Source organism: Orycteropus afer, unplaced genomic scaffold, assembly GCF_000298275.1.
Source record: "Orycteropus afer afer isolate SDZICR_OR568_19922 unplaced genomic scaffold, OryAfe1.0 scaffold00277, whole genome shotgun sequence".
Lineage (NCBI taxonomy): Eukaryota > Metazoa > Chordata > Mammalia > Tubulidentata > Orycteropodidae > Orycteropus > Orycteropus afer.
The window spans coordinates 2,719,833-2,745,114 of NW_006921864.1; positions in this window are offsets into that span (position 1 = coordinate 2,719,833).

Sequence of the window (25,282 nt, forward strand, 5' to 3'; positions counted from 1 at the left end):
TGATGGTGTCTTCCCCAACAAACTTTCTTTTGGGTCTATTTTGCTCTACACCCCCCAATGACTGAGCTTTAAGTTGTGTGAATCTCAAAATTACCATGCAAGTGATTTGAACAACTGGCCACTAATTCCAAGTTTTGTGGCAACACTATCCTAGGCCATCTTCTGGCAAACTGGACTAGATGAACTTTTGCCAACTCTAAAGAGAATCTTATAGGAAAGCTCATCAAAATTTATCCACCCGTTAAAAAATTAGCATATCAAAAGGCATGAAGAGCTTTATCTATTTTAGCAGAGATCAGATTCTATGGCATCTGTGATTTATAAAAATGATTATGAAATACGTTTGGAGTACAAATTTAATTCTTCCTTGGGTCTTTTTTTTTTTTTTTTAATCAGTTATAAAGGTATCTTTAGACATGGTATCTCTTTACATCAAGCTTTCAGTGGTAACTAGGGACATTAAGGCAAGGTGGTAATGCTGTCTGAGTTGCCAAGGGCAACATACACATGAGTAAACAGAAGAAAACCCTGAGGCAACACATTACTTCAGAGCACAGCTGTGCCACTGGGTTCAAAGTGGCCTCTTCTGTTCATGTCTATTGAACATGATTTTACCCTGATCTAAGATTATCATCTACTACCCTTCTGTCAGTTTGTTGTTCTTACAATGTGGCTTGAGTCTCCCCATGATGCTGGAAGCTTTGCCACCAGTATTTCGAATCTCATCAGTGTCGCACGTGGTGGACAGGTTTCAGCAGCACTTCCAGACTATGGCAGACTAGAGGGAAGACCTGGAGATCTACTTCCAAAAATTAGCTTTATGGATCACATCAGAACTTGGTCTGAGTTGCCTGCTTTGGACAAGTCATCTGGAAGGGTCCATTGCTGGAGGAGGACATCATGTCCAGTCGAGGGCCAGTGAGGGTGAGGGAGACGCTTGGTGAGATGGATTGGCATAATAGTCACAACAATGAACTTGAACATGTTGGTAATGTTGAGTACGATGCCGCAGGCAGCATTTCCTTTTGTTGTACGTTAGTTCACCATGAGTTTGAGTCAAATTGAGGGCAACTACCTATACTTATTATCTACGTATCAATGTATTCTATGTATCAATGTATTCTATGTATCAATGTATTCTATGTATCTATGTATCTATCTCTCTATCATCTCTATGTAAGATTATAAAAATACTCTGACAGACCGATGTGACAGCTAGCCCAAGATACAGTCTTTTACTTTGAATGAAAGGGCAATTGATAGCAAACTCTATTGGCCATTCATGATAGAGACTTTGGTATGATGCTGGCAGAAGCTATTCAATAAGTAGAATTTGAAATAGCAAAAAATGATTGCCCTCCAGATGGTAAACTGCAAATCAATATGGAATGCATCTGAGGAAGAGAAAGGAGGTAGAATGCCTTCTGACCTGACATCTTAATTAGCTTATAAGCCGATGGCAGTATTGGCAAAAGAGTCTAATAGACATAAATGATCGGTTGTCCGCTACCAATCACCAGCTAGGCAGAAAGAGGTTTGGGCAGAGAAAATTCCAGCCTAACTCCTTTTGTTATGATTCCATGTTCACTAAGCAACTTTCTGATGACCATTTAGCCTGCTGTGCATATCTGCTGAGTTAAGAGAATGTGGGTATTTAGGTCTCCAAGACAGTATTTTTTAAAAATCAATTACTTAATGGACATTTCAGTTTTAACATTGGTCCTAATCACTAGGGTTAAAGTGATTTTACTCTGAGAGCAAAGTCACCCTTGGTTTGCTAAAGAAGTCAAGTCTGCAAGACTGAGGATTAACCATGGAAGGTGGGGCTCCATGAAAAGGCTCCAAGCAGTCATTTTGGCCATCTGCCAGTTATACTTTTCTGGTAACCACAGTACCTCATTGACCACCTGCTCAAATTTCAGCCGACAGCACATTTACCACTGTACCATAGGTCCTAGAACAGAGAAACCAAACCAAACCCCACTGTCAATGCATGATTTTGACTCATAGTGCCCTTGTAAGACAGAGTAGAACTGCCCCATAAGTTTTCCAAGGCTGTAAGTCTTTATGGAAGTGGACTGACTCATTTCTCTACTGCAGTGGATTTGAACTGCTGACTTTTTGGTTAGCAGCCAAATGTTGTAACCATTGTGCCACCAAGAGCTGCTTAGAACATAAAAGAGGCTTTATTTTCTGAATAAACAAATTAATGGTTTTCAAATATCACACACATCCCCATCATCTATCAAAATTAATTTAAACTGTTTTGGAAATTATTTATGGCTTCAATTTCTATAACTGGGTTTGTTAAGTTTGATAACTACCACTATACATCACTATAAAGTACTTTTTTTTACTATTTTGATATAATTTAATTATGTTCTTTCTAGATGCTGAATTCTGGTATTTGGTGAGCCTATACCTTTTATTATTGTATTATCTCATTTCCTAATTCTGATAACCCTTATCTCCATAATTGTAAAAGTCGCCCATTGCTTAACATTTTATTTGTTAAGTTTTTCTATTATAGCATGCAAAATTCTGCCCAGGATTTCAGAAATAAGGAGGCAGTGTTGGTTCAATGGTGGAATTCCTGCCTTCTGTATGGGAGACTGGGATCCGATTCCAGTCAATGCACCTCATGTGTAGCCACGACATATCCATCAGTGGAAACTTGCATGTTTCTATGATGTTGAACAGGTTTCAGTGGAGCTTCTATCCTAAGGCAGATTAGGAAGAAAGGCTTAGTGATCTACTTATGGAAATCAACCACTGAAAACTGGGAGTCAAAACAGTGATGTGCAACTGATCAAGGGGTGGAGCAAGATTATTCGGTTGTGCACAGAGTCACTATGAGTTGGCGGCTGTTCTGGTTACCTAGCACTCCTCTAACAGGAAATATACCACAAATGGGATGGCCTTAACAAACAGCAGTTTATTCTTACAATCTGGAGGCTTTAAGTCCAAGTTCAAAGTGCCAGGCTCTAGGGGCTGGGAAAAAGCCCCTCAGCCTTGGGCTTCAGCTTTGCCTCCAGCTCCCAGCCCACTGAAGCAAAAGGCTTTTCTTCCCTCAGACAGCTGCTGGCTGCTGAGGCTGCCAAGCCCAAGACTGACAAGTAACAAGGCACAGTCCTGATATTACCAAATCACATGGCAGGCCATTAATCCAAGTCCATTGTAAGTCCCAAGGTTGGCAGAGGATGGCAGGCTGCTGAACAACATGACTACATGCAGGGTTCAAGGTGCTATTAGCTAGAGACCATTCCCAAGGCTTCTCTTTATATACAGGAAGCAGACCATATCCCAAAGGCAGCTACTCAGCTGCTTGTGGTAGATCCCACCATGGAGCTGATTGCCAGTCTCATCATGGGGAATAACTACCACCAGCTGCCCAGCCACTTAACCAGGCCCAGCCAAGTTGACACACAAACATAACCACCACAGGCACCTACCCTAGAGCAGCTAACAACAGCATTTCAGAAATACATGCACCTTAAAATTATAAAAGTTTAATACCTATTTCTAAGGCTGTTAAGGAGCTCTGGTGGTGTAGTGCTTAAGGCATTTGGCTGCTAACCAAAAGGTCAGTGGCATGAACCCACCAGTTGCTCTGCAGAAGAAAGATCAGGGAGTCTGCTTCAGTAAAGATTTACAGTCTTGGAAATGCTATGGGGGTTATTATGAATTAACACTGACTCCATGGCACTGAATTTGGTTTTGGTTCTAGGGCTGTTGGAGGAGTATATAAGATACAACAAGTAAAGCACTTAGTGACAAAAATATATTAGCTGCTGCCATTTTTAGTATAGAAGTTCCCTGGCTAAAACTTTTAAGTGCTGGGGTATAGCTGCACCTGTTTCCTTTTCTTCGCTTGTGGCTGATAGCTTACATGTCATCCTCTTAGAAACATATTTGAAGTTATTTTTTCCCTAAATATATTTCATTAAAATTGTCTATGTTTAAGGATCTAATATAACATAAACTTGGAGATTGGTGCTTGCACTGTGCAACTCTTCTTATAAATTATTTTAAACAGAGTTAAAATAAGGTTTATTCCTTCACTGATCTCTGGGTGACCTCATTTTTCAATGTGTCTATTCAGAGACATTTTTTGTCATTCCTCCCATTGCATTGAATCTTAGAGTTGGAAGAAAACTTGAAGATCAAAGAATGGTGGAATCACGGAGTTTTGCAACTAGAAATGACTTAGACATATTTAGTTTCTAGAATTTAAGCCAATTCTTTATTTATCCATGGTAACGAAGCTGATTTTTTCTTTAAACACTCTTACAAAAGTCCCTTTAAACATCTATCGAAGCTATGTCTCATGATTTTCCTTACTCCATGTACTTTTTCACTCTTAAAAATGCTTTCATGTTACTGGCTCATGATTTCTTCTTATATATTCCATACTGCACTTCCTTCAATAGCTGATGCTTACTTTTATAAAATGGTCATTTCCATTTTCATGTATTTTCTGTAATTGTTAGGAGCTGAACAATTAAATTCACTGGTTATTTCCAGATGATTTGTTACAGATTGTGTTTGTGCTAGTAGCCCATCAGAACTGCAGCTTAGTGACACTTTGTATGAGAAATAATCTCTTTCACCCAAAGCTTCTCTATTTTAACTTAATTTTTTAAAAATATGTGAATAAATATCATTACATCGTGGTGATTTATTTATGACCTACCAGTTCAATATGTTTTGACTGTTGTACTGCTGTAAATACAGTAATGGTGACCCCACCAATTTCTTCAGAATCATCTAAAGCAAAGAAGTTCTTCAGTTTTACTTTTATTTCCATTTGGTGTGCAATTTTTGCAGAGTGTTTAACTCACATAAAAATGACACGAATCAGTAATTTAGGAATTTGGATCAGGTTATCTGTCATTAAATTTTCCTATGTCACTATAATTAAATCCTTTAAGATGTTCTTTCTCAATTTCTTCATCTGTTTAAATATGAGGATAGTAATTTTTCCCTGTTTATTTTAAAGGTTTTTGTGTGTGTGTGTGCTGTGTATGTGTGTGTGTGTGATTCAAGTTAGAACATGCAATTTAAAGATACAAGGCAGAAGAAGAAAACAACTCCTTTTTAACCACTTCTGGGCTTAGCCTTCAGATAGACATACTACAAATATTATTCTACTCCATGTGCTATCACTCATATTCATGAAGTATGGTTTTGGGAAAATCATTTAGTTTTAATTTCCAGCTCACTAACTTCTTTTGCTTGTCACTTTGAGGATTAAGGGGGACCTGACCCAAGCCACAGTATTTTCAATGGCCCCATATGCTTGGGAAAGCTGGACAATGAATAAGGAAGACCACAGAAAAATTGATGCATTTAAATTACAGTGTTGGAGAAGAATATTGAATGTATAAGGGACTGCCAGAAGAACAAACAAATCTGTCTTGTAAGAAGTACAGCTGGAATGTTCCTTAGAAGCAAAGGTGGAGAGACTTTGCCCTCATACTTTGGTCATGTCATCGGGAGGGACCAGTCCCTGGAGAAGGTTATCATGCTTGGTAAAGTAGAGGGTCAGCGAAAAAGAGAAGACTTCAGCAAGATGGATTGACACAGTGGCAGCAACAATGGACTTGAGCATAACAATAATTGTGAGAATGGCTCAGGACCAGACAGTGTTTCTTCTTCTTCTTCTTCTTTTTAATGCATTTTATTGAAACATAATTTATGTACAGTGAAATACACAAAACTAAAATGACATGGGTCAATGCATTTTTTTTTTTTTTTGCAGTGTTCCCTCCCCTCCCCTCCCACTCCTGGCAACCAACAAAGAAAGTTTCCTTCCATGTATAAACCTTTTCTTGACCCTCCACAACAATGAACTAATACTGTATTTGTCCTTCTGGGATTGACTTAGTTCACTCAGCATAATGTCCTCCAAGTTCATCCATGTTATGCGGTGTTTTGCAGACTCTACATTATTCTTTAGTGCTGCAAAGCATTAAATCTTAGAGATAAGTCCATTGCCAGATATGTAATTATTGACAAGCATGAGTTTGTTGCTGTCATTTTGTTATAGGCTTTTTTGTGATGTTGATTTCTTTGCCCCATGTAATTTTCTGTGCCGAGTTTGTTTTGTTTATGAATTGTGTTATCACTTCCTCTGTTGCTATTGTTTTAGTATTTGATAAATATTTGTGCTGGTCCTCTTCTATTTTGATGTGAAGGTTTATCATTTTTCTTTGAGGTTACCCTGTGATTTATAATTTCTTCCCAAATTTAAAACACTCCATTGTATCTTGTAGTTGTGTTGACTTCCCTACCATTTAGAAGTTCTGTAACTACACTATCTTTTCCCTCTTTTTGGTTTATTGTTGTTGTTGTTGTTATGTGCCATCGAGTCAGCCCCGACTCATAGTGTCTTAGCCACTATGCTACCAGAGCTCCCTTTGGTTTATAGTTATCCTCATTTGTCAATTGATGTCTCTGGTTCCCTGTTTACAATCTTGTAGGCTTATGTACTTCAGATACTTCTATAACTGGGTTGGTTTCTGGGTTATGTCTTCATGTGTATTAATGGTTAGTTGTTGTTTGCTGTTGTTGGTTCTCTGTCCAAAAGACTCCCTTTAGCATCTCTTGTAAGGTTGGTCTGGTTTTAACAAATTTCTTTAATTTCTGCTTCTCTGAAAATGTGCTAATTTCACCATGATATTTGATGGCAATTTTGCTGGGTATATAAATCTTGGTTTGAAACTTTTCTCTTTCAGAGTTTTATATATATCATCCCATTGTCTTCTCACCTGCATGGTTTCTGCTGAGAAATCTGAGCTTAGTCTTATTGGTTGCCCCTTGTAGGTAACTTTTCATTTTTCCTGTGCTGCTATCAGGATTCTTTGTCTTTGATTTTGGTGAGTTTGATGATGATATGTCTGGGTGATTTTCTTTTGGGTTCTATCCTGTTTGGGATTTGTTGGACTTCTTGAATGGATATATTCTCATCTTTCATCATACCAGGAAAATTCTCTTCCACACAGTGTTCTTCTATTGTACATAGGGTCACTGTGATTCAGAACCAAATCAATAGCACCTAACAACAACTTTCCTTCACTAGGATATTAACTACATACATATTTTGAAGTCTCTGTTTGCTTAGAGTTTCATTTCTACAGATGACAATCCTTTAGACTGTAAAGTTGAGAGCTTGTCTTTTTTTTTTTAAGGTTTTTGCTTTGTCATATATCTGTTGATTTTCAGTTCAGTTTTTGTTGTTGTTGTTTTTGTTCTTTTGTTTTCCTATTTGCTTATGAGCACACCAATTCACAGTGTGTAAGAAAGTGTCAGGATATGTTTTAGGATGAAATGTATAAAATAGCTCCTCTTCTGAGTTCAAAATATCACTGTGTCATCCGCCTACAGGATGGGATATAGCTTCTCCCACACAAACACCCACAGATGCTGTTGCCTTCTCTTGCCACAAAAAGGAGAAGAGCAAGCTCTGGATGGCCTACATATTTGATTTTCAAATTTGCCAAGAGCCACAGAAAACTCTCAAATTTATCATGGGAAAATATAAATTTTTGAGAGGAACACAGTGATATGTCAGATACCACAGGGACGACTACCTCACAGTTTCAATGTTAGAACATGCTGTATTCCTTTTGATAATATTAAATCTTTGTGAAGCTGTTTTTTTTAATGTTTTTTTAGAGATTACTGTGATAACAAGTAAGTGTCATATGAAAACAATGTAGAACAGAAAATAGGGATGGCTGTGCTCAATCCGATACCAAGATTTGAAAAGTTATGCAGTGCCTGATAGGCATACATATTACTTGTAGTAAAAAAAAATATATATATATATATATTTTTCCTCTAATCATATGCATTACTTTTTTAAGTGGCTACAAGTTGTTAAAATACAAATTCTTATTAAGTTCCTTTTATATAACTGCACTTGATAAATTGTTAGGCATTTCTTCCAGCCTTGAGGCATGGTGAAAGAAATTACTGAAGCAATGGGCAAAGGGTGTTGGTGTTTGGAAGATTCTGTGGGGAAGAAAAAAAAAAAAAAAGTTGGGAAATTCTGACCTGAAAATTCCACTGGGTTTCCCAACTAACTGCTCAGATGGTTCTGATGATCCCCCTGAATTTCTTGCCTCTCTTGTGTCTGAAACTGGACCAGCCCTGAAACTGCTCTCAACATGTACTTCCCTCAGCTGTCTTTTCCTATCTGCTTTCATTCTTGTTGTTGTTGTTTTTAGGTGCCTCCCAGTCAGCTTGGACCCATTGTGACCCCCATGTACAATAGTACAAAACACTGCACAGTCCTGTGCCAACATCACAATCTTCATTATACTTGAGCCCATCGTTGCAGCCACTGGGTCAATCCATTTTGTTGAGGGCCTTCCCCTTTTTTTACTGACCCACCAACTTACCAAGCACGATACTCCAGAGAATGGTCCCATCTGACAACATGACTGAAATAGGTGAGATGAAGTCTGGCCACTCCTGCATCCAAGGAGCTTCCTGGCCACACTTCTTCCAGGACAGATTTGTTTGTTCTTCTGGCAGTTCAGGGTGTTTTCAGTATTCTTTGCCAACACAATTCAAAGGCATCAACTCTTTTTTGGTCTTTGTTATTTATTGTCCAGCTTTCACATGCATATGAGACGATTGAGAATACCACGACTTGATTGTTGTTGTTGTTGTTATGTGCCGTCGAGTCGGCCCCGACTCATAGCGACCCCTCCTTGGGTTTCCAAGGCAGTATCACTACAGAAGTAGGATTGCCCAACCTTCCCTCCGAGGAGTGGCTGGGGGGTTTGAACCACCAGCTGTCTGGTGAGCAGGCAAGTGTCTTAGCCACTATGCTACCATAGCACCTTGATTAGGCACTCCTTATCTTCAAAGGGATGTCTTCACGGATTTGTCCAGTACAATACCATGCCTAATTTCCTGACTACTGTTTCCATTGGTGTTGAGTGTGAATACAAGTAAAATTAAATCTTTGACAACTTCAATCTTTTCTCCATTTATCTTGCTGTTGCTTATTGGTCCAGTTGTGAGGATTATCATTTTCTTTATGTTGAGATGTAATCCATACTGTCTCTAATCTTCATCAGTAAGTACCTCAACTCATTCATTGACATCAGTCCTTTGTTTTCCAGTGATGATAAGGATTTGCTGGTTGGGATCAGTGTGGGTTGGGCAGTTGGAGGGTAGGTTGTACAAACCAAAACCAAACTCACTGCCATCGAATTGCTTCTGACTCATAGCAACCCCTCCTTGGGTTTCCGAGGCTGTATCACTATGGAAGTAGATTGCCCAATCTCCCTTCCGAGGAGTGGCTGGTGGGTTAGGTTGGATAGAGGGAGGAAAATATTGTGTTCAGTCCCCACTTTTCACCTATAAACCATTACTGGAGTCTTTAAGTGACATTTTGCTTAGATGTATTTTAAAAAATGTTTTCGTATTTGCTTTTTTTTTCAAAGTAATACCCCGGTTATTTCAGAGCTACCTATTTTTTTTTTTTAATTGCACTTGATGTAGCATATCTTGGAGTATTTTTTTCCCCTGTTCATTTAGAGGTATTTAGTGCTTTAAAATGATACACTTTTCTATATTAGATATTTATCTTTGCCAACTAGGATGGCAGAATTAATAGGTGGCATTAATGGTTAACATCTCGGCTGCCAATGAAAGGGTAGTGATTTGAGTCCCCCAGAACCACCTTGGAAGAAAGGTCTGGTAATCGACTTCTAAAAAATCAGCTGTTGAAATCTCTATGGAGCACAGCTCTACTCTGACACACCAGGGGTCAACATGAGTCAGAGTGAACTCCATGGCAACTGTTTTATTTCCTGTAAAATCTTATTTCATTTTTTAATTTTTACGAATGTTTTCCAGATTGTTTTTATTTCCAAATGGCTTTATTTTAATTATTTTTCTAAAATTATGTAATCACATAATGAGTTATCCTGGCCTTTTATCGCCCCTCCTGTTAGTGTTTAAATCACTCCTGTTAGTGCTATTACAAGGTAGTTTCCTCATGAATATATATTACACTAATTTTTGTTTACCTTTTGGAAGAAAATTGAGTATTTTATTCCTTGGTATATCCTTGGTAGTTATATTTATTCCTAAAATGTTGAAAAATGATTAATGATTTAGTTTGAAAGTTTGATGTTTTTATGATGCCATCATTCTTTTTTCTGAATTGAACTTTTTACTAAAATAGTTCCTTCCTTTACACTGGAATAACAGAGATGTCCCTTAGGCACTAAAGCAGAGAAAACATAGTCTCTCCACTACTTTTCTTTCAAGATTTTCTCAGTTGGCTAGGATTATTCATGGAAAAAGGAGGCTTGGTGGTGCAAAGATTAAAAATGTTCAGCCACTAACCAAAAGGTTGATGATTCAACCCACCCATGACTCCATGGGAGAAAGACATGCAGATTGACTTCCATTAATATTAAAGCTCAGGAATCCCTATGAAGCAATTCTACTCTGTCCCACAGGACTACCATGAATTGAAATAGACTCAATGGCACCTAGTAGCAATACATGGAGAAACCATTCCTCAGCCACATTTAGCTGTTTCTCCAGACTCAGCAGCTTGGGTAGGTAACATGAGATTATATTGATATGACACAAAATAAGTGATTTTTCAAAAAACTTAGTCAAACTTGTCTTAGGCATGATGTATTCATACATGCACATGTGCACATGAGCATACACACATGCTGAGCACATACACTTAGCATGTTTGGTCAGGCATATGTGCACACATAAATGTTGCCTGACCCACCCCAGTAGGACAAAAGACGAGAGTTGTGAAGCACATTTCTCATAGCATGGACTACTGAGACACTTTTCAATTTTGTGTTAGTGGATGGTATAAAGCTTGGGGGCATACTTCCTTCCCTGTACTTCTCCACCAGACTGCTGCAATGCCTATACTTACCTCCACTTTCCTTTGCTAAATCATCTAGTTGGTACTATTGATATATTCTTTCCTAGAATCCATTCATTTCTTTTGCTGAATCAGCTTTAACAGAGAGAACCCTATGTCACCGGGAACCAAGAAGGTGGGTTTTAATGGGTAAGCAGGAAAGCGAAAAATGTTCTTGGTCATTTTATTGTCAGGAAGGTAGTGAAAGTGTCATTGTCTTTGAAGCCTAGAGTTCCCAGTGTGTCAGATTACCACATAGACATCCTGGAATTCAGCTTATCAAGATGGAAGAAAAATGTAATAAGCCTTAGCTATGTCAAGATTTTGTCCAATTTCAGTTGTGTGTCTCTTTGGGTTTGTGAAAGGAGAAGATCATTGCCCCTCCCCTCTTGACGACATGACCAGCCACACCAACCAGACAGAATCTGACCCTTCACAAAAACCCTATGTCCCAAAGGGCCATGAGATGAAGGCTTCTTTACTACCTCTCAGTACTTTTAGGAGTTATTACTCCAAATCTTTTATAGTGACAGTCTATTCAATTTCCAGGAATTTTGTGAAAAAGGTAATATATACTAAAACCCCATTATGGAAATTGGTTTCCACTGACTTGGAATGTGTATTAATTCAAACAGGAGCATCTCTGAATTGAACTACTATTAACAAAGAAAATAAATGAGCATACTCAATTCACTGCCCGTCAAGTCGACTGTGACTCATAGCAACCCTTCCTTGGGTTTCCAAAGCACTATCTTTATGGAAGTAGATTGCTTGATCTTCCTTCCAAGGACTGCTGGTGTGTTTGAACCACCAGCCTTCTGGTTAGCCGTCAAATGCCTTAGGCACTGAGTCACCAGTGCTCTCAATAAACGAGAATTATATTGTATATAAGATTTCTGTGAGAAAAACATGGAAAACTTAAAAAGCAAGCTGCTTGGAAAAATCTCTAAATTCATTTTTCTGTGTTTGGTTGGTCTAATTAGACTTTCTATGTGAATTTAAAAATAAGTTCATACTGTGATAAAAATTTCACTATTTCAACTCTTTCTCAGAAGGTAAGTTATTGCCCTATTGCTTCAAATTAGTGAGGTATTTTCATTGATAAGAAGCATTCCCAGTTTATTAGCAAAGTTTCTCAACATCTATTCAAAGATGGATATTTGAGGGATAAAGTCAATCTTCAGTTTCCCAGATTGGCTTGTATGACTGCTCATGTAATTTGTAAACTGAAAATAGAAATCAGTGAATAACCTCAACATTTTCCAGATCCCGCCAGCTGAAGTGCTCCCAAACTGAGATAGTTACCTAGACAATGTGCCCAGCTTGGCAGGCACAATTCCATATGTCCCGTTTCTTGTTTAAATATTTGCTTTCTTAGAGGATTGCTTAAAATTGTCCACCATAACTTGGGAAAGAGAAAATACTCACTCAGAAGGTAGTTATTAGAAAAATGACAGACTCCTTCCTAAAGGGATCCTATTTTTGATATGCTGCATCGCTGTCAGCAGGATGAGGTCACTGCTGAGTTTGAGCCTATAATTCACTATTTAGCAAATAGAAGCCATGTCCCCATCATTGCAACCCTACAGAAAATAACTATTCAGAGCAATGGAGAAATTCCTGTTTTCCATTCTGAGGTCATTTTTTTTTTCCAGAAATCTAGATCTGAATAATAAAGGCAGTGAGTCAGTAGCAAATCAAAGATGATTGAACTACAGCTCTCTTTTTGAAAAACAGGTACATTTCAGTCTGGCTTTCTTGTCATTTTTTTAACATGTCTGTTTTCTTTGCCACAGGCATACCTCTATTTGTCTCTACAAATGATAGTTCTTTTTCCCATAACCAAAGATGTTCTTACGTGGCCAATCCACAGTAGCATGTTCCCTTGGAAAATATTGCTTCTTAGATGAGCAAACCAAGACACCAACAAGGAAACCATATTGCTTACAATCACACAGTTAGTTAGCTGAAAACACAGGAGGAACAAGTACCAAGTTATGTCCCATCAAATTCTCCCTGCTGCCTTCAAAGCTCAATTTCTTCTGATATGACATCCAAACACATAGCTATTGCTTCAGTTTCTCCTTCAGTGTTTGATATGATTTGACTCTAGAAGAACAAGTTAGATTTAGTTGATTCATCAGCAAACAGTGTAGAGAAAGTGCTAAATGCATTTCTGAGATAAATATGTTTCATTAGAGAACAAGTATGAATACCTATAATAGGAACCACACACACATACAACTTCCAAAGGAAGGTAAAGCATAAGAGTGTAATTTTTCATGTTCTTTTGTTTAGGAAATGAATTATGCATAAATTGTTCCTAAAATAGCATGGCAATTTATTAACATACTTTCAATGACTTCTGAAAGACTGTTCTAAGACACAAAGGGCGCAGTCTGTATGCAATCATGGAATTTACCATTTTAATGTAGATTGAATTTTTGGTGGGACATCTTATCAAACTAGTGTGAAATGACAGTGGTACAATCAACCATCTTTTTTATCTGTTGTTTTGTGCTATAGAAACAAACAAAAGTGAAAGGATAAAACCTTTAATTGACTACATACAAATGTGCTAAATATTCTCTCTGTAGTTTTTCATCTTTGTGGTTTTTCAATCTCTTTCTCGCTTTTTTCTTTCAGTAAATGTGAAACATGATGTAGAATGTGAAAATTTTATGAGGTTTCCATTCATGTCAACTCACTCCTATCCACTCATAATTTTTTTAGCAATTAAGATAACCTATATTGCTATTCAATTTATTTTGTCAACAGACATTTGTTAAAAAGCTACTAATTTTCCTGAGTTCAAAAGAACTAGAAGTGCTGGCATATTCCCAGGAGCCATAATATTTAGGAACTCAAGATTCTTAGTCAATAATATTCTAAGTTATGAGATTACTCTGTGTGTAGGTAGAAAGGTACAGTTTTACTGGACATATGAGTTAAAAGTGGGAAAAGGGTTAAAGATATGGATAATATAACAGCACTGTACAACCTGTTTAACACTGAACATCTGATTCAACATCCCTGTTTCTGAATATTCATTGGATGGTTCTGCCAAGTTAGGCTTCAGCCTTCTTTTAGGTGTTAGAATGAAGAGTAAAATTTTTTACTCTACTATTTATAAAGGAGTCTTTGGATATAACTTAGCTGATAGATGTCCAAAATATAAGACCTGCTTCATTTTCAAAATTATAAAACTTTGTTCACACAAATCAATTTCATGAATATTATTTATGTGTTAGGATCCTGTAATATCTCTCAATTTCTAATAAACTAAACTTTGAGTCCCTCATCCCTCTCAGATAACTCAGTATCTTTGATATTTTGAATGACATGTCCAAAGAACATTTGATAAAATAAGTTTTATGTCTTATTTATGAGGAAGACACTTAGGGATCTAAATAAGCCTTTAAAATATTTACATTTTTACTTCAGACGTTCTGTATTACACTTTTTTCAAAATGGTCTTTTCTCTTATATTTGATGTAGGTTTCAAACTTTAGATTTATAGTTCAACACCTTGCAAAAAATTTTGTAAATATTCGGTGGGGGCTTGGTCCTGGAATATAAACAGTCCTTGCTATTGAAGCGCTGAAGAAAAGCAGAACTCCTCATTTATTATGAGACAACCAGAAGACTAAGGAGATTTTGAACTTTTTTTTTTTTTCTGGAACATCTTCTTCAACAAGAAAAATGAAATGTCATCATGCTAAGGTGAATCATAATAAATGTTATGTCTCGTCTGACACGGAAAATAAATCCAAGTAACTTTGGAGAAATATTGGTGGCTTTTTCCCCCATAGAGGTTTAGATCAGCTTTATAAATTAAACAGTATGCGTTGACAGCTCTGGACAGTAAGTAAACTATTTGGTAGATAATCTCCATAGAAACCTAAAAAAAAGTTTAACCATCTAAATCGAAAATAGCCCTTCTGGATTCAGCTGTTGTATATGGTGGTGGTGAATACTATTTCTTCAACTTAATTATTAGTAACAAATTGCCTTCCTTTTTAAATGTTTAGCATAAAATAACTTAGAACAAACAGTAAGGGTTGTAGTGGTGATCTCAATATGAATATTTTTTCCCTGAAGTTGTCTAATAATCTTTACTAACTTTTAGAGCATGATGATTCTTTGTCAGACACTTTTCTAAGCATTTCACATGTTTAATTCTAGCCAGTGCTAGTAGACACTGTTATTATCCCCAACTTACAGTTGAGAAACTGAGACAGGGAGCCAATTGCCCAAAGTCATTGATCTGAAATCTTCACCAGTGAAACCGTATTTCTTCTCTCCAGCACTAAACTACATAAACATTTATGTCAATTGATTTGTCAATAAAGAGCCATATATTTTTTTTTTAATGATAAAATCTTAAATCTAGTTTACCAGTTGCTGTTTATAGTGGCTGATTTTTTTTTGAAGTAGATCACCAAGCCTTTCTTCCAAGGTGCTTCTGGATGCACTTGAACTTCCCACCTTTCATTTAGCAGCTGAAGGTGTTAACCATTTGCATCACCATTAATTTCTAATGGTGCAATTTGATAAATGTCAAAAGATGTCTTCTCCAAAATTTGCCTGCTCTAAAGTCTCCAATTCCCTTAAACATACATAATTTTCTTCTCCTTTGTGATAAAAGAAAGATATTGTAGAATATACAGTAAGCCTTGTAATTTGTAAGACCTACAAATAAGCATGGATTAGTTTCTATGTTTGCTTAGCTAATAATTAGCATCCATTGCTACCAGAAGAATACAACGACCTAAGGACAGATCTACTACTAGTCAAGTGAGTGTTATGCTGCTTGGGTTAACAGGGATGCTTAACTGGAACTGTAAATTTGAAAAGGATTGAATGCTTAGAAGAGACTAAATTAAACATGTAGAAAAGGGACAGAAGTGTCAATCCTAAAGGAAGAGCTAAAGATACACTATCCTTTCCAGTCTCATAATTCTAAGTAGAACTTGTATTACGAAAAGGTAAAAGTCTGCAGAGTATTAGTGACCTTCCCTTTACCTCTCCCCTACTCTTGAGTAGAGCTACAGTCAAATCATTCCTCAAGTATGCCCAGTTATGCTGATATTAATTGCTTACTAAATTAATCAAGGTCAATGACAATGTCTTATTCATCTTTATATCCATAGTCTCATGCACTGTGCTAGACTGGGGCTAGGGCTCACTCTACATTTCTCTTCCTGTTGCCGCCAACATTATAATTTTCTCACTGAATAAAGGCTAATCTGAATTTGGATACAGCTTAATTCAGATGTTTATCCCAAAATCAGTTTATGGACCAGTCAAGGTCTGAGAATCAGCTACTGTGCTATTGAACTCCAGGACTCATTACCCCCCGCTCAAACCCCACTGCTGTGGAGTTGAATCCGACTCATAGCGACCCCTCCTTGGGTTTCTGAGGCGGTATCACTTAGGATTGCCCAACCTTCCTTCCGAGGGGTGGCTGGTGGGTTTGAACCATCAGCCTTCTGGTTAGCAGTCAAGTGCCTTAGACATTACACCATCAGACCCTTTACTGCACTTTTATCTGTCCTGGGTATGTCAAGACACTACTGTCAATTCTCTATTGTTTCCTCCCTTCTTCCTTCATCTAAGAGCTTGTTGTTGTTGTTCTTAGGTGCCTTCCTCTTTTCCTTCTTTCTTTACTTGTCATGGGTACCACCTTTTGTGAGAAATTTTCTTTTGTTATTCAAAATTCATTTATTAAATAACTGAACATGAAAAATATGCCAGTCATGGTTTTAAATCTTAGGGGTACAGCAATGAACAACCTCTGCCCTCAAGACATTCTTACCTAGCAGCAGAGGCAGACACATTCATTGTTAGTTACAGTGAAGTTGGTCCCAACTCGTGGTGACCTTAGATCCACTAAAGGAAATATTACCCTGGTCCTACACCATCTTCATGTTGGAGTCCGTGCTGTGGCTATTGTGCCAATTCATCTCGTTGAGGTCTTCCGTGGTTCATATGGGCCCTCTATTTTCTCAACCATTTTGTCTTTTTCTGAATGAGTTGCAGTCTCATCTTCCCTTCTAAGGAACATTCAGGTTGTATTTCTTCTTAGACTGATGTGTTTATTCTTTGGACAGTACCTTACCATCTATTCAATATTCTTGACCAACACTGCAGTTCAAATGCATCAGTTCTTCTTCTATCTTCTTTTTCATTATTCAACTTTTGCTTTACTGTGAGGGAATTGAAAAGAACATTCCTTGACCAGACACATTTTAGTTATCAAAACTACACCTTTGCTTTTTAAAACTTTAAAGATTCTCTTGCAGCACATTTCCCAATGTTATAAGTCATTTGCTTCTTGACTGCTGCTTCCACAGATATTGATTGTTGATCTAAGTAGAATAAAGTTAAAATGACCAAAATAAATAATTAATTCAGTGATCATCTTCGATGGGGTGGAGAACAGGGAGTAGGAGACACTTCCTTCATGGAAGAGCTTGTTGTTGTTGTTAGGTGCCATTGAGTCATCTCTGACACATAGTGACCCTTATGTACAGCAGAAAGAAACACTGCCCAGTCCTGTGCCAGCCTCATGATCCTTGCTATACCTTAGCCCATCATTGCAGACACTGTGTCAATCCATCTCACTGAGGGCCTTCCCCATTTTTGTGACCCTCCACTTTACCAAGCATGATATCCATCTCCAGGGAATGGTCCTTTCTAACAACATGACCAAAGTAGGTCAGACAATGTCTGGTCATTCTTGCTTCCAAGGAGCATTCCAGCTGCATTTATTCCAGGACAGATTTGTTAGATCTTTTAGCATTCCGTGGTACTTTCAGTCTTCTTCACCAGCACCACAACTCAAAAGCATCAGTCCAGTTGACTGGACACGTTGACTTCTTTGGTCTTCCTTGTTCATTTTCCAGCTTGGAGGAGTTAGGTTTTAAATTTAAGCAAATCCTGTCTCATGCCTCTCTCTAAATGCCAAAAAATAAAAAAATAAAAAAACCCCTACCACTCTATAGGACAGAGTAAAGAGCTCTAGTGGTATAGTAGTTAAGGCATTTGGCTGCTAACCAGAAGGTCTGAGGTTCAAACCCCCAAGCCACACTGTGGGGAGAAGTTGAGGCAATCTACATCTGTAGAGATTTATAACCTTGGAAGCTCATTGGGGTTGCTATGAGTTGGACTCATCTTGATGTCAGTAGTTTGTTTTTTTTTTTAATAGGATAGAGAAGATTTGTCCACAGGGTTTCCAAGGTTGTAAATCTTTACATAAACAGACTGCCTTATTTTCCTCCCAAGGAGCAGTTGATTGGTTAGAATTGCAGATCTTTTGGTTACTAGCTGACAGTTTCAACCACCAGGACTCCTCAAGCATTTAGGAACACTAAATAAAAGCTCCATATGACTAAAAATTTATTATTAGGGGCTCATAGTTTTTAAAAAAATTTAGTATGTCTTGGAGAAATAAGACAATGTATCTGATAACCAACTGCTAATGTCATTGTTAGGAGTCTTTAATGTTCTTACAAATGATAAGGAACAATCAAATACTAATGGCTATTAGACACATACTAGAATTTTACAGTCTTGGAAACCCTATAGGGTAGTTCTACTCTGTCCTATAGGTCTCTATGAGTTGTCATTGAAGGCAATCGGTTGTGTTTTAGTTCAAATGACTTGAAATCAGTAACCTCTGATTTTCTTTTTTGTGTGGTCAATCCTTTGTCATTTCTTAGGCTGTAACTTGCTATTTCTCTGGGTTTTGGGAAAAAATACTTTCATAGTACCTTAACAAATACTTATTCAGTATTCCTCTATGCCAGGTCTAGCACAAGGTATTGGGACTACACCAATCAACAAGACAAGATCCCTGTTTTCCCTGAAGCTTAGTGTCATGGGGAAAAAAAAAAAGAGTTGTATTTCCCCTGAGTTAAATGAGTTCTCATTCCAGATGCTCCCAAGCTTTGCTAATGAAGACGTACCCAGAGCTGATTCATCAGCTGATTTAAGGTTATTCTACCTCAACCTCAATAATGGTTGAAAAGAGAATTCAGTCAGTTGACTGGACACTTTGTCTATTTAAATGAAGCAAGCACTTGGCCTGAGACTCTACTCTCCCCAATAGAATTTAAACCTGGTCATGCACTTGGTCCAATGTGTAGATATTTGTATTCTTATAGCTGCAAAAAAGGGATCCCCAATTAAAGGCTGAAAAGCATTTAATTACTTTCCTTTGAGACTTTAACTTTAACCTTGTTTATTACTCTTAAACCACTCCAGAGGGCAATATTTTTTATTGGTACTCCCAAACCGGTGTCAATAACCCACTTTCCCTCAGCAGACATGGCTGTGTTTTGCTGAGTGATGTTCTCATGAATGAGGAGAAGGTATGTGTCTGTATTCAAGCAAGTGCTCTGTTTTTCGTTACTCCAAATATGGATTATGGAATATGCACATTGAGTATTTTGACATCCAAATTTTCACTTTAAATATAAGCTTTGGATGCAGTTAAGCACACACAGTCATAAGAATTAACTCTTAATCAGTTTTCACTTATGTTTTATTGGTGGAAATTTAGTATTTGGTGTCTGAATTTGTTCACGACGTGTAATTTGTGAATCTAGGAGGAAAGGTCTGTATAGGATGCCTAGATTCAAAACCAGTGTCAGAAAAAAAAAAGAGGATGGGCTATTTTTAACTTTGCTAATCAACTTTAGACACATCACTGACCCTTGCACATTAGTTTTCACATGTATTAAACAGTACTATTCATAGCTTTGCCTATGTATGGAGTTCTGATGAGCGCCAGCTCATATAAGATAAGGGTTAATTATTACTGTCAAAGGTAGTGGCAATACTCACTAGCTTGATAATCACATTTTATTATCTCTACCTTTCCCAGCACTTCATAAGTTGGTGTTCATTGATTTGAATTACTTGAGTCAGAATAAAATTAGTTTAATGTGCTGCAGCAGTTAAGAAGCATGTAATGACAGAATTGGATGAAAAACTGATATCAAAGGATTTCTGAGATCTTTTCTGCCTTATCTGCTTGTATATAATATATGTAATCATGTGCATGCGTATAAATACATAATCTCTTAATTATTAACATTTCAAGAGATTATTTGGCACTTGATATCGATGAGTCTTTGCAAGAACCTGGCACAAGAATGTTTCTAGAGATAACAGATGATTTAACAAAGCATTTTCTAGGAAAAACATTTGTCCAGTTCTAACATATAAACTTCAATCAACTCTCCCCCTGCCTCCCCTTATTTATTTTTTTTTTTTTTGCTATAAAACAAATGGAGGAGAAATAGGAGGAAAAAGGAGACAGGGGAATCTTCTGTAACAACCATTCTAATCTTCAAGGAGTTCTGGTGGCACTGTGGTTAAAACATTGGGCTGCTAACCAAAAGGTTGGCGGTTCAAACCCACAGTTGCTATGGGAGAAAGATGAGGCAGTTTGCTTCTGTAATGATTTGTAGCCTAGGAAACCCTATGGGGCTGTTGTACTCTGTCCTGTAGAGGTCGCTATGAGTTGGAATCGACTGGCTGACAAGTGGGAATGTTCAGCTCCAAACATTAAGCAGTTTTAATGTCATGTTTGGTAGAAATATAATTGGCTTTAAATTATGTCTACTTAAAACAGTTTCATAGGGACTAGAGAACTTCTATAGGCAGAAATGGCCTATGGTTTATATACTATGAAACTGCAGAGTGAATGATTTTTAATTAAAAAATGCATGAAGTTGAATGTGTATCTTTATCACTGAAAGGCTAACAAGTTATGATTCTTATAGAACCTAGATCATTCAATAATACGTCTGAAAAGAATTGGTTAATTTTGTGTCTATGGTATAATTCTTGACATCATGAGTTTTATTTACATCTGTCAGTGTTCTACTGGTAAATACATTTTGGTGGAAGTTCAACTACAAGAGGCCAGTGGATTAGATAAATCTCTCTATCTCTCTGTCTCTGTCTCTGTCTACACACACACACACACACACATACACACACTTATTCACTGTGTCATAAAAAATATTATTTGCATTTGCTGCTTTCTAGCCAAATGCAAACATTAAAATGAATGTGTAAATATAGTAATACACATTTAAGGATATTATATATTATCAACTATGTTTTGTATTTTATAAACACATATCATGGTCTTCTCAAGGTTTGACTTTAATTTTTCAACAACAAAAGATAACAAATACACCCCCCCCAAAAAAAAATTGAAGGTGCTTTTGTATTTATGCAGTATGAAAGAAAGTATAATCAAATATGGGTTTTCACTTTAATTATCTAAACTGAGAATTTGTTTACTTTATGTTGGGAACAGATGTGATCCATCACAGTAGCCCATAAATAAAGTGTCAAACTGTTAGGCTGATCAATGAATATAAATTATGGAAAAATAATGTGACTCTAAGGTCACCAAAGAATTAAGCTTAGTGTTTTTTCAAAGGGAGACTTCCTATTCTTAAAAAAATCATATATTCATATTTAAGAATAAATGACTCTATCCTAAATGTGATTTCCAGCCCTCAAAGGCAAATTTGTGTTTGCTCATGGGAACAAATGATAGTTCTTAGGCTTTCTTAACCTCGTTTCAGCATTGTCTTCATTAAGTATACAATGTTCAGGAATTCTTAAATATTCTCCTGTGGCAGTTTAAGTATACATCCACAAGTCCTTTGTTGCTGTTCCCTTCAAAAAGTGGAGTCTAATTCCCCTCCCCTTAAATGTAGGCTGTTTATCCTATTCAGTGATTTGCTTTTAAAAAGTAAAATGTGGCAGAAAAGACTGTGTGTGACTTCCAGGGTTAGTCCTGCCTTGTTCTCTCTTGGATTGTCTGTTTGGGAGAAGCCAACTGCCATGTCATGAAGACATTTAAGCTGCCTGTGGAAAGGTCCATGCTGTGGCTTCCTGCCAACAGCTAGTAACACCATGGCAGCCATGCGATTGAGCCACTTTGTAAGGCCTCCAGCTCCAGGCAACTTGCAGCTGGCTGCATCTTTGGGTGACATGTTTGCTGCAGTCTCATGAGAAATCTTGAGCCAAAACGAGCTAGTTAAGTGCTCTTCCTGACCCGTGGAAACTAGGAAGATAATAAATGTTTACTGCTGTTCAGTATCTGTAAGTTTTGGAGTGATTTCTTAATGAAACAATAGTTAGCTAACAAATGAATAAATAAATGTTTACTTATTTATAATTTACATGGGAGACTGGTAGTATGGACAATATCTTACATCTTTTATCAACAATAGTTTATGGATAATACTAACTAAAGACATTGATTCTAATGGTGTGAGGCCGGCAGAAAACATATTTTAGGAAAGATGGTTCTTTAAATTACAGTATGTAATCTGTTGCGAAATTCATTGTATTTTAAACCTAACTTTCTCGCTTTATCCCCTATTCTCTGTCAGTTTGTCATACTATGGTTGCTTGTATGTTGCTGTGAGGCTGGAGGCTATGTCACTGGTATTTCAAACACCAGCAGGGTCACCCATGGTGGACAGGTTTCAGTGGACCTTCCAGACTAAGACAGACTTTGGAGAAGAAAGGGGCCATTCACTTCTCAAAGAACTGTCCAGTAAAAACCTTACAAATAGCAGTGAAATACTGTCTGATACATTACTAGAAAATTTTATGAATAGTCCTGAAACATTGTCAGAGATAGTATTGGAAGATGAGCCTCTCAGGTTGGAAGGCACTCAAAATACAACTGGGGAAGTAGAGTGGACCTGGGAAGTAGAGTGGACCTGAATGATGTGGATGGAGTAAAGCTTTCAGAACTTCCATTTGCTGTTGTGGCAGGACTCAAAATGGGAAGAAACAGCTGCAAACATCCATTAATAATAGGAATATGGAATGCATGAAGTATGAATGTAGGGAAATTGGAAGTTGATAAATATGAAATGGAACACATAAAGATCAATATTCTAGACATTAGGAACCTGAAATGGACTGGTTTTAACAATTTTGAATCAGTCATAGGATCAACTATGCTGGGAATAACAAAAGAAGAGGAATAGCATCATGTTCATCACCACAAAGAATGTTTCAAGGTCTATCCTGAAGTAGAGTGCTGTCAGTGATAGGATAATATCCATACACCGACAAGGAAGATCAGTTAATACTATTATTATTCAATTTTAAGGAGCTCTGGTAGCATAGTGGCTAAAGCACTTGACTGCTAACCAGAAGGCTGGCGGTTCAAACCCACCAGCCACTCCTCGGAAGGAAGGTTGGGTAATCCTACTTCCGTAGTGATACTGCCTTGGAAACCCAAGGAGGGGTCGCTATGAGTCGGGGCCGACTCGACGGCACATAACAACAACAACAACATTCAATTTTATGCACCAAACACCAAAGCCAAAGACAAGGAAATTGAAGATATTTACCAACTTCTGCAGTCTGAAATTGACCAAACATGCAATCAAGATGTATTGATAATCACTGGTGATTGGAATGCAAAAGTTGGAAACAAAGATGAATCACTGGTGGTTGGGAAATATGAACTTGGTGATAGAAATGACTCTGGAGATCACATGATAAAATTTTGCAAAGCCAACAACTTATTGATTGCAAATACCTTTTTCAACAACGTAAGTGGCAGTTATACATGTGGACCTTATCAGATGAAATACACAGGAATCAGATTGATTACATCAAACAAACAAAAATAACCCTAAAATTATGAACAAAAGAAATAGAGTTAGAAAATTTAAAAAATTAGAAATAATTATTGTAACAAACTTGCAAAAAGAAGAAACAGAAATCAGTAGCTAATATCATGTTGACAAGGAGTTCTGGTGGCACACAGTGCCTGTGGCTTTTGACTGATAACCAGAAGGTTGGTGGTTCAAACCCACCAGATGCTCCATGGAAGGAAGATGGGCTAATCAACTTCTTAAAGATTTACATCTTGGAAACCCAATGGAGTTTGCTATGAGTCAGAATAGATTTGATGGTCATGAATTTGGTTTGGTTTTGGTATGTTTACAGAATACCACTAATCACCTGTAACTCAGATAAACTCTTCCAATTATATATTATATTATATTACACATAAGTGTAATATGTATATATATTATACTTAATGTAGGATGTGAGCACAAAATAAGAATTTTAAGGGCCTATAAAAGTTCTGCCTTTGAATTATGGTGTTGGCAAAGAATACTGAAAATTACATGGACTGCTAGAAGAACAAACAAATTTGTCCTGGAAGAAGTGCTTCTTGGAAGGGAGAATGGCTGGACTTTGTCTCATTTACTTTGGTCGTGTTGCTGGAAGGGACCATTCCCTGGAGAAGGATATTGTTTTGGTTACTTCATGCTGCTCTAACAGAAAATACCACAAATAGGATGTTTTGAATAAACAGGGATTTATTCTCTTACAGTTTTGGAGGCTAAAAGTCTGAGTTCAAAGCGCCAGGCTCTAGTGTCTGGGGGAAAGCCCCTCGACCTTGGGCTTCAGCTCTGCCTCTTGCTCTGGGTCCATGGAAACTGGAGGATTTTCTTCCCTCAGGCAGCTGCTGGCTGCTGATGCTGACAAACCCAGGGTCAAAAAAATAAAAAGGCACAGTCCTGATATTATCAAACCACACAGCAGGCCATTGATTCCAGACCATTAAGAGTCCCAGGATTGGCAGACAGCATGGCAGGCTGCTGCACAGTGACTTGGCTACATGCAGGATTCAAATGTGCCCAAACTGCTGACCATTCCTAAATCTGCTCCTTATATACTGAGAGCAGACCACACCCCTGAGGCAGCTACTCAGCCTCTCACAGTAGATTCCACCACGGGGTTGATTACCAGTCTCATCATGGGGAATACTACATTCAGCTGTCCAGCTACTCAAAACCAACCGCAGCCAAGCTGACACACAAAATTAACTACCACAGATATCATGCTTGGTAGAGGGTGAGAGAGAAAGGGGAAGACCCTCAACAAGACGGATTGACACAGGGGCTACAATAATGGGCTCAAATACAGCAACAATTGTGAGAAAGGTGCATAACTGGGCCATGTTTCATTCTGTTGTGTGTAGGATTGCTATGAGCTGGAGCCAACACAACAATATCTAGTAACACCATCACAAAGGTTCTAAATGCCTATGAATTTATTTCATCTGTGATGTCCTTGGAATGAAATAAGAATTATAAATTCTTTATGCAAGTTGAGGGCATTTATTCATTTATCCTTGTCACTGCCAACAAGAAGTTTTTCAGAAAGTGAGACTCAGGATTTTATAAATGACAATGATTTAAAAGGTTTTATCTACATAATTATAAGTACTGAAGAGAAAAATATGAAATTTTAATGTGGTTTAAGAGTTGTTCATTCACCTTCCTC